The sequence below is a fragment of the Oncorhynchus mykiss genome, unplaced genomic scaffold, assembly GCF_013265735.2.
Source record: "Oncorhynchus mykiss isolate Arlee unplaced genomic scaffold, USDA_OmykA_1.1 un_scaffold_161, whole genome shotgun sequence".
NCBI classification, from domain to species: domain Eukaryota; kingdom Metazoa; phylum Chordata; class Actinopteri; order Salmoniformes; family Salmonidae; genus Oncorhynchus; species Oncorhynchus mykiss.
This window is the reverse complement of record NW_023493667.1, coordinates 857205-874641: the sequence shown is the minus strand read 5'-3', so window position 1 is coordinate 874641 and position 17437 is coordinate 857205. Positions and strand designations below refer to the sequence as shown.

At 44.5% G+C, this 17437-nt stretch overlaps 1 long non-coding RNA gene across 1 annotated transcript; it reads left to right on the top strand.

Moving 5' to 3' along the window:
- Positions 1-2654: 2654 nt before the first annotated feature.
- Positions 2655-4743, top strand: LOC110536859. The gene is made up of 4 exons (XR_005041799.1): positions 2655-2928; positions 3188-4015; positions 4336-4412; positions 4622-4743. It is a non-coding gene; the product is annotated as an uncharacterized LOC110536859 (long non-coding RNA).
- The last annotated feature ends 12694 nt before the right edge of the window (positions 4744-17437 follow it).

Genomic DNA, 17437 nt, shown 5'->3' with positions numbered 1-17437 from the left:
CTGTCAGTATCAGTATCAGAGTAGCTGGGTCTGTCAGTAACAGTATCAGAGTAGCTGGGTCTGTCAGTAACAGTATCAGACTAGCTGGGTCTGTCAGTAACAGTATCAGAGTAGCTGGGTCTGTCAGTAACAGTATCAGAGTAGCTGGGTCTGTCAGTATCAGTATCAGAGTAGCTGGGTCTGTCAGTATCAGTATCAGAGTAGCTGGGTCTGTCAGTATCAGTATCAGAGTAGCTGGGTCTGTCAGTAACAGTATCAGAGTAGCTGGGTCTGTCAGTAACAGTATCAGAGTAGCTGGGTCTGTCAGTAACAGAGTAGCTGGGTCTGTCAGTAACAGTATCAGAGTAGCTGGGTCTGTCAGTAACAGTATCAGAGTAGCTGGGTCTGTCAGTAACAGTATCAGAGTAGCTGGGTCTGTCAGTAACAGTATCAGAGTAGCTGGGTCTGTCAGTAACAGTATCAGAGTAGCTGGGTCTGTCAGTAACAGTATCAGAGTAGCTGGGTCTGTCAGTATCAGTATCAGAGTAGCTGGGTCTGTCAGTATCAGTATCAGAGTAGCTGGGTCTGTCAGTATCAGTATCAGAGTAGCTGGGTCTGTCAGTAACAGTATCAGAGTAGCTGGGTCTGTCAGTATCAGTATCAGAGTAGCTGGGTCTGTCAGTAACAGTATCAGAGTAGCTGGGTCTGTCAGTAACAGTATCAGAGTAGCTGGGTCTGTCAGTAACAGTATCAGAGTAGCTGGGTCTGTCAGTAACAGTATCAGAGTAGCTGGGTCTGTCAGTATCAGTATCAGAGTAGCTGGGTCTGTCAGTAACAGTATCAGAGTAGCTGGGTCTGTCAGTATCAGTATCAGAGTAGCTGGGTCTGTCAGTATCAGTATCAGAGTAGCTGGGTCTGTCAGTATCAGTATCAGAGTAGCTGGGTCTGTCAGTAACAGTATCAGAGTAGCTGGGTCTGTCAGTATCAGTATCAGAGTAGCTGGGTCTGTCAGTATCAGTATCAGAGTAGCTGGGTCTGTCAGTATCAGTATCAGAGTAGCTGGGTCTGTCAGTATCAGTATCAGAGTAGCTGGGTCTGTCAGTATCAGTATCAGAGTAGCTGGGTCTGTCAGTAACAGTATCAGAGTAGCTGGGTCTGTCAGTATCAGTATCAGAGTAGCTGGGTCTGTCAGTATCAGTATCAGAGTAGCTGGGTCTGTCAGTAACAGTATCAGAGTAGCTGGGTCTGTCAGTATCAGTATCAGAGTAGCTGGGTCTGTCAGTAACAGTATCAGAGTAGCTGGGTCTCTCTCTCTCTGACTCCTGCTCCAACACTCTCTCTTACTCCACCTACCCCTCTCTCTCTGCCCCCATCTCCCTCTCTGTCTGGTCTCCCCTCTCTCTCTTTCCAGAGACACACACACACACACACACACCAGCGTAAGCCACAGTGGCTGACCAAGTGACGTGTGACAGTGATGGAAAACAATTGTGGTTTCTGCAGGTCTGCACCAAACCACCCCCTCCTCCCAGAGGACAGAGAGGCAGAGGTAACACATGGACACACACACCCAAACACTCACACTCACACACACACACACACACACATATACACACACACACACACGCACGCACGCACGCACGCACACACACACACACACACACCCAAACACACACACCCCCCTTATAACCCCTCAGTCCTCCCCTCAAACCTGAAAACCAGGTCCACCTTAACCCCTCAGACCTCCCCTACAGACCTGAAACCCAGGCCCCCCTTAAGCCCTCAGTCCTCCCCTACAGACCTGAAACCCAGGCCCCCCTTAACCCCTCAGTCTGATATTATGATGTTGGCATTACAGTACTCATATAAGAGCTAGTAATTGATTGGCTGAGAAGACACACTCAGTACACAGGAAACCCACACTGACTTCCTGTTGTTGTTGCAATGGTGATGTCATTCAGCCTGAGGAAGAGAGTCTAAACATTGTTATTACAAGTTAATCTGTCACATAAATCTCTCCCCTTCACACATACTGACCAGAGTGTGGATGTTAACCTATGGGCCACTGTTCATTGATAAACACAGAGATCATTCATCTGATTGTTGTAACAAGTACTGTTTAACACTGGGTATATAGCACATACTCCAATGCATCTTGGGTATTGTAGTTAACTATTATCTCCACCATAGTTAAGTGTTTTAAATACAACGATCCATCATGAAAAGTAACATAGATTCAGAATCTCAAGTCATGTTGTGTCCTGTGACCTCGTGGGTCTCCATGACAACAGTGTTGTGGTGGTGAACCACAGGACCAGGGACAACAACTGTCTGTTCCTGTTTAAAGAGGGACCAAGATGTCAGTCTCTAAAAGTCACACCCACTAAACTAGATGACATCATAACTAGTTCATATAGACCGGCTCGGGATTTATACTGTTATTCTAATCCAGTAAACTACAGGTTTGATGCATTCTGACTGAAGCTGATTGGCCAACTTTAGGCCTCTGTCTCTTAAGATTTACTTCAAAGGTCAAAATCAATGTGTAATCTGCATAGATAGGATGTTTTCAGTTTGTTTTTTAAAAGATGTTGAATTGATCGCCCTCTGATGCCCATTAGTGTTGCTCTATGTAATCCACCTCAAAGAAGCTGAATGTTTTCCATTGACGTCACGTTAGTGTGAAACCTGTCGACCTCGATGCTAGACCCTCCTCTTCCTGTCACAATATGGGTTTCAGAGAAAAGGACCTCGAGCTGAAAACTTTCCACTCGATCGAACCAATCGCTGCTCGTATGTCCTTTCATGGTAAAGTACATCTAGTCATGAACACGGAAATACGCAGCAAAGACCTTGTTACTCAAAGACCCAGCTACTCTCTGACAGTCACCATCAGACCATCAGACCCCCAGATGGACAGGCTGTGTGTCGCTCTGATTACATTCTTATGTGAGTAACTTTTTTACTGGGCCTTATAGCTGGATGAGAGATGATGTATTGATGTGGTTTTATGGTTGAACAGATTTGTTATCTTATTATTGTGATGTTGTGATGACTGTGGTAAAGACATGACGTTTATATTTTCACGAGGAGAATTATGATGTCAAAATGACATTCTGTGATTTATCTTAAGACTGTTCCTCTGCTACCTGTAGGTGCTGTTTCCTCCAGTCAGTTCATCCTAACACTGTTACTCTGCTACCTGTAGGTGCTGTTTCCTCCAGTCAGGATGGGATCCCTGCAGCAGAGGTGGAGCTGAGAGTCAGACCAGGAGACAACATCACTCTCTACTGTGACTGTATCATAACTACTGGAGTTCACATTATCTGGTATAGGAACTGTTCTCACAAGTACCAGCCTCCTCTAGTTATTTCAACTAAGTTTGTTAGTTACATCTCTCCCCCTGGATATAATGTGTTGTGGAACCCCTCTAACAAGTCCTATGATCTACTGATTGAGAACATCACTGAATCTGACCTGGGACTCTACTACTGTGGGACTGTGGAGAAGAAGATAGTGGATGATGGAGGTAAAGGAGGAATTTTACAGAAAGAGTTGTACCACTATGGAAACATCACCACTAGGATTTCACTTGGTAAGAACAGTTATTATTCTGTCTTTATCTTCTGTCTGTATCTTTGGTGTTATTAATATTGTATTAGTATTGGTGTGTCTGGGTTCCTTGAACGAGAGGGAGAGGTGGAAGGAAAGCCAAAGAAAATGTATCTTATTTTAGATTAATAATTCAAGGTTGATTAAGGGCATAAAATGTCCCCTCAAATGAATGTTTAAACATCCAAGAGTATATATATTATATATATATTATTGAGAAGGTCTTGATTGTTTCTAATTGTGTAGTTCTGTTTCTGTTTAATGTTGTGTCCAGACGTCGGTCCTCCTGAGTCCTCCTCCTCCTCCCCTCCTCCTGTAGACTGTGGACTGTGTTGGATGTTGCTGTTCAGTCTGTGTCCTGTGTCTGCTCTCCTCTCCTCTCTCCTCTCCTTTGCCTGTGTCTACTCCTTCTGCAGAACCACAGGTAAACTCACTCCCTCAGTCAGGATTCACTTATTCAAACATTCTTGTTTTAAGTCTGGGTAATATTAATCAGTCTAACTTATTATTTAAATAATTACCTACGATTTAAACACATTCTCACTTTCTCACTAATTCATATTTTAAGTCTGGGCATTCCTAATCAATCTCAGTTATTTTGCAAATAATTTCAAAAATGTTTAACCTTCATTTTTTTTTAAAGCATTTTGACATCAATAAGTAAACATCTACTAACTTTTAACTGATATGTCCAAGTTTAACTTCAAACTTGGTGTTTTAATGGTGATAACTCTTCCTCTGCAGCTCCATCTGAGACTCAGGTTCCTCTGAACAGGACGACCACCAGGGGAAGTGACAGCAGAGAGCAGACTACAGTCAGAGTGGGTGTTGTAGTTTTATTTTGGGTGGCCATCTTAATTTGTAGTCCATGTGTTTGGTAACCCAGACATATTGAAAGAGTGTTTTCAGTGGCAGATAGAATCATTAAATACAGAAGGTAAAGAGCAGCAATACATAATATATAATAATAATGTAATATGATATGTAATTAATATTAACAGATTATCTCTATCGCTCTCTCCGACTACAGTACCTACGCATCCATTAAATCATCCAGCATTATGAGACCGAAACCATCCATCAATACCAGCAGAGTGAGACCCATTACCAGCCATCAATACCAGCAGAGATTGAGACCTATACCATCCATCAATACCAGCAGAGTGAGACCTATACCAGTCATCAATACCAGCAGAGTGAGACCAATACCAGTCATCAATACCAGCAGAGTGTGAGACCTATACCAGTCATCAATACCAGCAGAGTGAGACCTATACCAGTCATCAATACCAGCAGAGTGTGAGACCTATACCAGTCATCAATACCAGCAGAGTGAGACCAATACCAGTCATCAATACCAGCAGAGTGTGAGACCTATACCAGTCATCAATACCAGCAGAGTGAGACCTATACCAGTCATCAATACCAGCAGAGTGTGAGACCTATACCAGTCATCAATACCAGCAGAGTGAGACCAATACCAGTCATCAATACCAGCAGAGTGTGAGACCTATACCAGTCATCAATACCAGCAGTGTGAGACCTATACCAGTCATCAATACCAGCAGAGTGAGACCTATACCAGTCATCAATACCAGCAGAGTGTGAGACCAATACCAGTCATCAATACCAGCAGAGTGTGAGACCAATACCAGCAGAGTGTGACCTATACCATCCATCAATACCAGCAGAGTGAGACCAATACCAGTCATCAATACCAGCAGAGTGAGACCAATACCAGTCATCAATACCAGCAGAGTGTGAGACCAATACCAGCCATCAATACCAGCAGAGTGAGACCTATACCATCCATCAATACCAGCAGTGTGAGACTTATACCAGCCATCAATACCAGCAGAGTGAGACCTATACCAGCCATCAATGCCAGCAGAGTGAGACCGACACCAGCCATCAATACCAGCAGAGTGTGAGACCTATACCAGCCATCAATACCAGCAGAGTGTGAGACCTATACCAGCCATCAATACCAGCAGAGTGTGAGACCTATACCAGCCATCAATACCAGCAGTGAGACCTATACCATCCATCAATACCAGCAGAGTGAGATCTATACCATCCATCAATACCAGCAGTGAGACCTATACCAGCCAACAATACCAGCAGATTGTGAGACCCATACCAGTCATCAATACCAGCAGATTGTGAGACCTATACCAGCCATCAATACCAGCAGATTGTGAGACCTATACCAGTCATCAATACCAGCAGAGTGAGACCAATACCAGTCATCAATACCAGCAGAGTGTGAGACCTATACCAGTCATCAATACCAGCAGAGTGAGACCAATACCAGTCATCAATACCAGCAGAGTGTGAGACCAATACCAGCCATCAATACCAGCAGAGTGAGACCTATACCATCCTTCAATACCAGCAGTGTGAAACTTATACCAGCCATCAATACCAGCAGAGTGAGACCTATACCAGCCATCAATGCCAGCAGAGTGAGACCGACACCAGCCATCAATACCAGCAGAGTGTGAGACCTATACCAGCCATCAATACCAGCAGAGTGTGAGACCTATACCATCCATCAATACCAGCAGAGTGAGACCTATACCAGCCATCAATACCAGCAGAGTGAGACCTATACCATCCATCAATACCAGCAGAGTGAGACCTACACCAGCCGTCAATACCAGAAGAGTGAGACCTATACCATCCATCAATACCAGCAGAGTGAGACCTACACCAGCCATCAATACCAGCAGTGAGACCTGTACCTCAAATAATAACAATTGGACTCTCTTCCTCAGGCTGAATGGCAGCACCATGGCAACAACAACAGGAAGTTTGTGTGGGTTTCCTGTGTACTGATTGTGTCTTCTCAGCCAATCAGTGACCAACTCTTATATGAGTACTGTAACGCCAACATCATAATATCAGATTATCAACATTAGTAGTGGACAATGTATGTATATGAGTATATATAAATAATGTTGATATGTGGGAGTGTTTGTACATATGATTACATATAATGTATTGTCCTATACAGTGGGGCAAAAAAGTATTTAGTCAGCCACCAATTGTGCAAGTTCACCCACTTAAAAAGATGAGAGAGGCCTGTAATTTTCATCATTGTGATTTACTCAACTAGTGCTTCTGCTCTGTAGCAGAGGGGTTATGGGAGGCCTGGGCTTTAGGTCTTAGGGGAGGTCTGAGGGTTTAAGGTAAGAGAGGTCTTCCAATCTGAGGGGAGCTCTGTTTCTCTGGTTACCTCCAGATCTCTGTTTCTCTGGTTAAGCTCCAGAGCTCTGTTTCTCTGGTTAACCTCCAGATCTCTGTTTCTCTGGTTAACCTCCAGATCTCTGTTTCTCTCGTTACCTCCAGATCTCTGTTTCTCTGGTTAACCTCCAGAGCTCTGTTTCTCTGGTTAACCTCCAGAGCTCTGTTTCTCTGGTTAACTTCCAGAGCTCTGTTTCTCTGGTTACCTCCAGAGCTCTGTTTCTCTGGTTGCCTCCAGAGGTCTGTTTCTCTGGTTAACCTCCAGAGGTCTGTTTCTCTGGTTGCCTCCAGAGCTCTGTTTCTCTGGTTAACCTCCAGAGCTCTGTTTCTCTGGTTAACTTCCAGAGCTCTGTTTCTCTGGTTAACCTCCAGAGCTCTGTTTCTCTGGTTGCCTCCAGAGCTCTGTTTCTCTGGTTAACCTCCAGAGCTCTGTTTCTCTGGTTAACTTCCAGAGCTCTGTTTCTCTGGTTACCTCCAGAGCTCTGTTTCTCTGGTTAACTTCCAGAGCTCTGTTTCTCTGGTTACCTCCAGAGCTCTGTTTCTCTGGTTACCTCCAGAGCTCTGTTTCTCTGGTTTCTCTGTTTTTGCTTCTCTAAGTAAATCTAAGGAAGGAATGGAATTAAGAATGAGAGATCTTTTAACACAAAATGTCAAGTGTTAACTCCTTAGCTTCTTTTATCATGTCATTTTTATTTACCATTTGAAAATGTCTACATTTAATTGGTATGGATTTACTATGTTGGATTTAGCTAGTGTTAATGTCTGATTTATGGTTGGTCAATATACCTGGAATAAATGTATTTTTTGGAATAAAATTATGTTTTTCAGAGATTATAATGTTCTGTTTGCATAATTCACCTGATCACTATGTAACTCTATTGATAATGTGGTTGAAAGCTTTACTGAGCTACTTTTAGTCAACTTTAACAGAAGGCAAGGTGTATGAAACCATGGAAACTGCTCTGATTCTATTCAGCATATGTCTTCCTCTAAAGCCACACCCTTTAGTATCTAAGCCACACACCTCTTAGCATTTAAGCCACACCCTCTTAGCCAATAAACCACACCCTTGTATAGTCTAAGCCAACCCTCTTAGTATATGAGCCTCTCCTACTAACCTATAAACCACACCTACTAAGACTATAAGCCACACCCTCAAACAGAAACCTATCTGAAAGGTTGCTGGAGCCTTTTCAAACAGAATCACCTGACCTTAACATTGAGGAGACTGTAGTTAACATGGAGGAGACTGTAGTTAACATGGAGGAGACTGTAGTTAACATGGAGGAGACTGTAGTTAACATGGAGGAGACTGTAGTTAACATGGAGGAGACTGTAGTTAACATGGAGGAGACTGTAGTTAACATGGAGGAGACTGTAGTTAACATGGAGGAGACTGTAGTTAACATGGAGGAGACTGAAGTTAACATGGATACTGTAGTTAACATGGAGGAGACTGTAGTTAACATGGAGGAGAATGTAGGGCAGCATTTCAAACAGAATGGACTGACCTTGACATTGAGGAGACTGTAGGGCATTATTTCCCAAACTTGGTCCTGGGGACCCCAAGAAGTGCCTGTGCCACCTACTTAGCCTATAAAATCTTGAATGTTCGAACAGCCATCAAAACCCTTACCGAAATTTAAAATGCAACTTAAATATTTTTTTTGTCATGATATGTCCACAAACTCTTCTGAACTGTTTCCTATGGGAAGCATGCGGACACCTTTGGCCTCCAACTAAGCCTATAAGCCACACCTACTAACCTATAAACCACACCTACTAACCTATAAGCCACACCTACTAAACTATAAACCACACCTACTAACCTATAAACCACACCCACTAACCTATAAGCCACACCTACTAACCTATAAACCACACCTACTAACCTATAAACCACACCCACTAAGCCTATAAACCACACCTACTAACCTATAAACCACACCTACGAAGCCTATAAGCTACACCTACTAACCTATAAACCACACCCACTAAATCTATAAACCACACCTACTAACCTATAAACCACACCCACTAACCTATAAACCACACCTACTAACCTATAAACCACACCTACAAAGCCTATAAGCTACACCTACTAACCTATAAACCACACCTACTAACCTATAAGCCACACCCCCAAACAGACCTCCCTGAGAGGTTGCTGGAGCCTCGTCAGACTGAATCACATGACATTGAACTGGAAGAGACCATAGTGTCCTCAACTCTGGTCCTCCAAGCCAGTTCCACTGTGTTTTTTCACTGTTCCCTTCTTCCTAATCAGGGATTGGTTAAAACCTGTGATACCAGCTGGGTGTAATTAATGATCAGGTAGAACAGAGAACCAGCAGGCTAAGAACCTCATAGGGTCAGAGTTCAATACCCCTGACATAGTGGGAGAGAATTAAATAATGAAATAAAATCTAATGAAACTGAATCAATATTTATTGAGAATGACTTTTTAAACACATCAATACACATGAATTACAATGATAAAACAACAATGAAACTTCCAAACTGAAACTATATCAAAAGATGTTTAAATATATTCCCTGAGTTTAAAAACAACATTTTAAAATAACTATTGTTATTATTATTAAAAGGTAAATTGCGTGAATGAAAGAATACAGACGAAAGTAAAAAAGATACGAGAATAAAAACATAATAACTGATACGATCAAAGCTGTAATACCTTGTCCTCCCTGATCAATAATGGTATAGGTCTCACTCTGCTGGTATTGACGGCTGGTATAGGTCTCACTCTGCTGGTATTGACGGCTGGTATAGGTCTCACTCTGCTGGTATTGACGGCTGGTATAGGTCTCACTCTGCTGGTATTGACGGCTGGTATAGGTCTCACTCTGCTGGTATTGACGGCTGTTATTGGTTTCACTCTGTTGGTATTGATGACTGGTATTGGTTTCACTCTGCTGGTATTGATGGCTGGTACAGGTATCACTCTGCTGGTATTGATGGCTGGTACAGGTCTCACTCTGCTGGTATTGATGGCTGGTATAGGTCTCACACTGCTGGTAATGATGGCTGGTATAGGTCTCACTCTGCTGGTATTGATGGATGTTATAGGTCTCATTCTGCTGGTATTGATGACTGGTATAGGTCTCACACTCTGCTGGTATTGATGAATGGTATAGGTCTCACTCTGCTGGTATTGATGGATGGTATAGGTCTCACTCTGCTGGTATTGACGACTGTTATTGGTTTCACTCTGCTGGTATTGACGGCTGGTATAGGTCTCACTCTGCTGGTATTGACGACTGTTATTGGTTTCACTCTGCTGGTATTGATGGCTGGTATAGGTCTCACTCTGTTGGTATTGATGACTGGTATAGGTCTCACTCTGTTGGTATTGATGACTGGTATAGGTCTCACTCTGTTGGTATTGATGAATGGTATAGGTCTCACTCTGTTGGTATTGATGACTGGTATAGGTCTCACTCTGCTGGTATTGATAGCTTGTATAGGTCTCACTCTGTTGGTATTGATGACTGGTATAGGTCTCACTCTGCTGCTATTGATGACTGGTATAGGTCTCACTGCTGGTATTGACGGCTGGTATAGGTCTCACTCTGCTGGTATTGATGGATGGTATAGGTCTCACAATGATGGTATAGGTCTCACTCTGCTGGTATTGATGGATGGTATAGGTCTCACAATAATGGTATAGGTCTCACTCTGCTGGTATTGATGACTGGTATAGGTCTCACTCTGCTGGTATTGATGGATGGTATAGGTCTCACTCTGCTGGTATAGGTCTCACTCTGCTGGTATTGATGGCTGGTATAGGTCTCACTCTGCTGGTATTGATGGCTGGTATAGGTCTCACAATGATGGTATTGATAGCTGTTATAGGTCTCACAATGATGGTATTGATGGCTGGTATAGATCTCACACTCTGCTGGTATTGATGGATGGTATAGGTCTCACACTCTGCTGGTATTGATGGATGGTATAGGTCTCACACTCTGCTGGTATTGATGGATGGTATTAGCTCTCACACTCTGCTGGTATTGATGGATGGTATAGGTCTCACACTCTGCTGGTATTGATGGATGGTATTAGCTCTCACACTCTGCTGGTATTGATGGATGGTATAGGTCTCACACTCTGCTGGTATTGATGGATGGTATTAGCTCACACTGCTGGTATTGATGGCTAGTATAGGTCTCACTCTGCTGGTATTGATGGCTGGTATTGGTCTCACTCTGCTGGTATTGATGGCTGGTATAAGTCACACTCTGCTGGTATTGATGGCTGGGATTGATCTTAATAGCTGGTATAGGTCTCACACTGTTGGTATTGATAGCTTGTATATGTCTCACACTCTGCTGGTATTGATGGCTGAATAGGTACTGAAGTCAGAGTTCTTGGTTGTCTTCTTCTTCTTTGGTCTCCTCTGTCCCTGACGGATATCCAACGAGGCGTAACACAAGTCTCGTTCCTCCTGAGAGAGAGATAAAGAGAGAGAGAGAGAGAGAAAGAGAGAGAGTGAGAGAGACACAGAGAGAGAGAGAGAGAGAGAGAGAGAGAGAGAGAGAGAGAGAGAGAGAGAGAGAGAGAGTGAGAGAGAGACACAGAGAGAGAGTGAGAGAGACACAGAGAGAGAGAGAGAGAGATAGAGAGAGAGGGAGAGAGAGAGAGAGAAAGAGACACAGAGAGAGAGTGAGAGAGACACAGAGAGAGAGAGAGAGAGATAGAGAGAGAGGGAGAGAGAGAGAGAGAGAGAGAGAGAGAGCGAGACAGAGAGAGAGAGAGAGAGAGACAGAGAGAGAGTGAGAGAGACACAGAGAGAGAGAGAGAGAGAGAGAGAGAGAGAGAGAGAGATTGTTTAAATATTATGTTAATATTATTGAAATATAAACATTAAGATTATACAATATGTTTTGTTGCTATCTGTCTTCTGTTTTTGATTGTTATAAATGCATTTGAAAAAATACTATGTGAATAGCGCAGGGTTAACAAACACGTGGACTCCAAATCAAGATGGCCACCCAAAATAAAACTACAACACCCACTCTGACTGTAGTCTGCTCTCTGCTGTCACTTCCCCTGGTGGTCGTCCTGTTCAGAGGAACCTGAGTCTCAGTTGGAGCTGCAGAGGAAGAGTTATCACCATTAAAACGCCAAGTTTGAAGTTAAACTTGGACATATCAGTTAAAAGTTAGTAGATGTTTACATATTGTTGTTAAAATCGTAGGTAATTAGTTAAATAATATGTTAGACTGATTTGTATTACCCAGACTTAAAACATGAATGTTTGAATAAGTGAATCCTGACTGAGGGAGTGGGTTTACCTGTTGTTCTGCAGAAGGAATAGACACAGGTGGAGGAGAGTAGAGAGGAGAGGAGAGCAGACACAGGACACAGACTGAACAGCAACATCCAACACAGTCCACAGTCTACAGGAGGAGGGGAGGAGGAGGAGGACTCAGGAGGACCGACGTCTGGACACAACATTAAACAGAAACAGAACTACACAATTAGAAACAATCAAGACCTTCTCAATAATATATATATAATATATATACTCTTGGATGTTTAAACATTCATTTGAGGGGACATTTTATGCCCTTAATCAACCTTGAATTATTAATCTAAAATAAGATACATTTTCTTTGGCTTTCCTTCCACCTCTCCCTCTCGTTCAAGGAACCCAGACACACCAATACTAATACAATATTAATAACACCAAAGATACAGACAGAAGATAAAGACAGAATAATAACTGTTCTTACCAAGTGAAATCCTAGTGGTGATGTTTCCATAGTGGTACAACTCTTTCTGTTCAATTCCTCCTTTACCTCCATCATCCACTACCTGGTTCTCCTTAGTCCCACAGTAGTAGAGTCCCAGGTCAGATTCAGTGATGTTCTCAATCAGTAGGTCATAGGACTTGTTAGAGGGGTTCCATACCACATTATATCCAGTGAAAGGGTTGTGAATGTCCTGAAGATCTTGGTAAAAGTCATGCATTGAAATAACTAGAGGAGGCTGGTACTTGTGAGAACAGTTCCTATACCAGATAATGTGAACTCCAGTAGTTATGATACAGTCACAGTAGAGAGTGATGTTGTCTCCTGGTCTGACTCTCAGCTCCACCTCTGATGCAGAGATCCCATCCTGACTGGAGTAAACAGCACCTACAGGTAGCAGAGGAACAGTGTTAGGATGAACTGACTGGAGGACACAGCACCTACAGGTAGCAGAGGAACAGTGTTAGGATGAACTGACTGGAGGGAACAGCACCTACAGGTAGCAGAGGAACAGTGTTAGGATGAACTGACTGGAGGGAACAGCACCTACAGGTAGCAGAGGAACAGTGTTAGGATGAACTGACTGGAGGACACAGCACCTACAGGTAGCAGAGGAACAGTGTTAGGATGAACTGACTGGAGGGAACAGCACCTACAGGTAGCAGAGGAACAGTGTTAGGATGAACTGACTGGAGGGAACAGCACCTACAGGTAGCAGAGGAACAGTGTTAGGATGAACTGACTGGAGGGAACAGCACCTACAGGTAGCAGAGGAACAGTGTTAGGATGAACTGACTGGAGGACACAGCACCTACAGGTAGCAGAGGAACAGTGTTAGGATGAACTGACTGGAGGACACAGCACCTACAGGTAGCAGAGGAACAGTGTTAGGATGAACTGACTGGAGGGAACAGCACCTACAGGTAGCAGAGGAACAGTGTTAGGATGAACTGACTGGAGGAAACAGCACCTACAGGTAGCAGAGGAACAGTGTTAGGATGAACTGACTGGAGGAAACAGCACCTACAGGTAGCAGAGGAACAGTGTTAGGATGAACTGACTGGAGGACACAGCACCTACAGGTAGCAGAGGAACAGTGTTAGGATGAACTGACTGGAGGAAACAGCACCTACAGGTAGCAGAGGAACAGTGTTAGGATGAACTGACTGGAGGGAACAGCACCTACAGGTAGCAGAGGAACAGTGTTAGGATGAACTGACTGGAGGTCACAGCACCTACAGGTAGCAGAGGAACAGTGTTCGGATGAATCACAGAATGTCATTTTGACATCATAAACTTCTCCTCGTGAAAATATTAACGTCATGTCTTTACCACAGTCATCACAACATCACAATAATAAGATAACAAATCTGTTCAACCATAAAACCACATCTAGTAATCATCTCTCATCCAGCTATAAGGCCCAGTAAAAAAGTTACTCACATAAGAATGTAATCAGAGCGACACACAGCCTGTCCATCTGGGGGTCTGATGGTCTGATGGTGACTGTCAGAGAGTAGCTGGGTCTTTGAGTAACAAGGTCTTTGCTGCGTATTTCCGTGTTCATGACTAGATGTACTTTACCATGAAAGGACATACGAGCAGCGATTGGTTCGATCGAGTGGAAAGTTTTCAGCTCGAGGTCCTTTTCTCTGAAACCCATATTGTGACAGGAAGAGGAGGGTCGAGCATCGAGGTCGACAGGTTTCACACTAACGTGACGTCAATGGAAAACATTCAGCTTCTTTGAGGTGGTTTACATAGAGCAACACTAATGGGCATCAGAGGGCGATCAATACAACATCTTTTAAAAAACAAACTCAAAACATCCTATCTATGCAGATTACACATTGATTTTGACCTTTGAAGTAAATCTTAAGAGATAGAGGCCTAAAGTTGGCCAATCAGCTTTAGTCAGAATGCATCAAACCTGTAGTTTACTGGATTAGAATAACAGTATAAATCCCGAGCCGGTCTATATGAACTAGTTATGATATCATCTAGTTTAGGGGGTGTGACTTTTAGAGACTGACATCTTGGTCCCTCTTTAAACAGGAACAGACAGTTGTTGTCCCTGGTCCTGTGGTTCACAACACAACACTGTTGTCATGGAGACCCACGAGGTCACAGGACACAACATGACTTGAGATTCTGAATCTATGTTACTTTTCATGATGGATCGTTGTATTTAAAACACTTAACTATGGTGGAGATAATAGTTAACTACAATACCCAAGATGCATTGGAGTATGTGCTATATACAGAGTGTTAAACAGTACTTGTTACAACAATCAGATGAATGATCTCTGTGTTTATCAATGAACAGTGGCCCATAGGTTAACATCCACACTCTGGTCAGTATGTGTGAAGGGGAGAGATTTATGTGACAAATTAACTTGTAATAACAATGTTTGGACTCTCTTCCTCAGGCTGAATGACATCACCATTGCAACAACAACAGGAAGTCAGTGTGGGTTTCCTGTGTACTGAGTGTGTCTTCTCAGCCAATCAGAGACTAACTCTTATATGAGTACTGTAATGTCAACATTATAATATCAGACTGAGGGGTTAAGGGGGGCCTGGGTTTCAGGTCTGAGGGGTTAAGGGGGAACTGGGTTTCAGGTCTGAGGGGTTAAGGGGCCCTGGGTTTCAGGTCTGAGGGGAAGACTGAGGGGTTAAGGGGGGCCTGGGTTTCAGGTCTTTAGGGGAGGACTGAGGGGTTAAGAGGGGCCTGGGTTTCAGGTCTGTAGGGGAGGACTGAGGGGTTAAGGGTTGCCTGGGTTTCAGGTCTGTAGGGGAGGACTGAGGGGTTAAGGGGGGCCTGGGTTTCAGGTCTGAGGGGTTAAGGGGGAACTGGGTTTCAGGTCTGAGGGGTTAAGGGGCCCTGGGTTTCAGGTCTGAGGGGAAGACTGAGGGGTTAAGGGGGGCCTGGGTTTCAGGTCTTTAGGGGAGGACTGAGGGGTTAAGAGGGGCCTGGGTTTCAGGTCTGTAGGGGAGGACTGAGGGGTTAAGGGGTGCCTGGGTTTCAGGTCTGAGGGGAGGACTGAGGGGTTAAGGGGGGCCTGGGTTTCAGGTCTGAGGGGAAGACTGAGGGGTTAAGGGGGGCCTGGGTTTCAGGTCTTTAGGGGAGGACTGAGGGGTTAAGAGGGGCCTGGGTTTCAGGTCTGTAGGGGAGGACTGAGGGGTTAAGGGGTGCCTGGGTTTCAGGTCTGAGGGGAGGACTGAGGGGTTAAGGGGGGCCTGGTTTTCAGGTTTGAGGGGAGGACTGAGGGGTTAAGGGGGAACTGGGTTTCAGGTCTGTAGGGGAGGACTGAGGGGTTAAGGGGGGCCTGGGTTTCAGGTCTGAGGGGAGGACTGAGGGGTTAAGGGGGAACTGGGTTTCAGGTCTGAGGGGAGGACTGAGGGGTTTAGGGGGGCCTGGGTTTCAGGTTTGAGGGGAGGACTGAGGGGTTAAATGCTATTCAAGTCTGTACAAACCACAATCAGTTCTATCTTCTTGTCACGTGTCAACTGCTTCACCAGCGCTACTGTGGCCCTGCAAATGTGTGTGTGTGTGTGTGTGTGTATGTGTGTGTGTGTGTGTGTGTGTGTGAGTGTGTGTGTGTGTGTGTGTGTGTGTGTGTGTGTGTGTGTATGTGTGTGTGTGTGTGTGTGTGAGTGTGTGTGTGTGTGTGTGTGTGTGTGTGTGTGTTACCTCTGCCTCTCTGTCCTCTGGGAGGGAGGAGGTGGTTTCAGACCTGCAGAAACCACAATTGTTTTCCATCACTGTCACACGTCACTTGGTCACCTACTGTGGCTTACGCTGGTGTGTGTGTGTGTGTGTCTGGAAAGAGAGAGAGGGGTGGGTGGAGTAAGAGAGAGTGATGGAGCAGGAGTCAGAGAGAGAGAGAGAGAGAGATGGGGAGAAAGAGAGAGAGAGAGAGAGAGAGAGAGAGAGAGAGAGAGAGAGAGAGAGAGAGTTAGAGAGAGAGAGACAGAGAGAGTGAGACAGAGAGAGAGAGAGAGAGAGAGAGAGAGAGAGAGAGAGAGAGAGAGAGAGAGAGAGAGAGAGACCCAGCTACTCTGATACTGTTACTGACAGACCCAGCTACTCTGATACTGTTACTGACAGACCCTCTGCCCCTCAGACCTGAAACCCAGGCCCCCCCTTAACCCCTCAGTCCTACCCTCAGACCTGAAACCCAGGCCCCCCCTTAACCCCTCAGTCCTACCCTCAGACCTGAAACCCAGGCCCCCCCTTAACCCCTCAGTCCTACCCTCAGACCTGAAACCCAGGCCCCCCCTTAACCCCTCAGTCCTACCCTCAGACCTGAAACCCAGGCCCCCCCTTAACCCCTCCCTACAGAGCAGCAGCACTAGCTGAGTAAACCACAGCTTCACAAAAAGGACTCGGCATACACGTGCAATCATCATATGCACACCCTGACACAGTACACAGGAAACCCAGACTGACTTCCTGTTGCCGTTGCCATGGTGTTGCTGAAAATAGATTGTTAGATACAGAAATACATCCACAAAGACAAAGAACTACATTTGGTTTAGCTGTTAAAATACATCTGGCTTGGATGTACTGTCTCATCCACTCCAGAGCATCATGGTCATTGTAGTTTCTGGTTGTAGTTTCTGGCTACTATAGCCCCACATCACTCACTATACTATAGCCCCATATCACTGACTATACTATAGCCCCACATCACTCACTATACTATAGCCCCATATCACTCACTATACTATGGCCCCATATCACTCACTATACTATATCCCCATATCACTCACTATACTATAGCCCCATATCACTCACTATACTATAGCCCCATATCACTCAC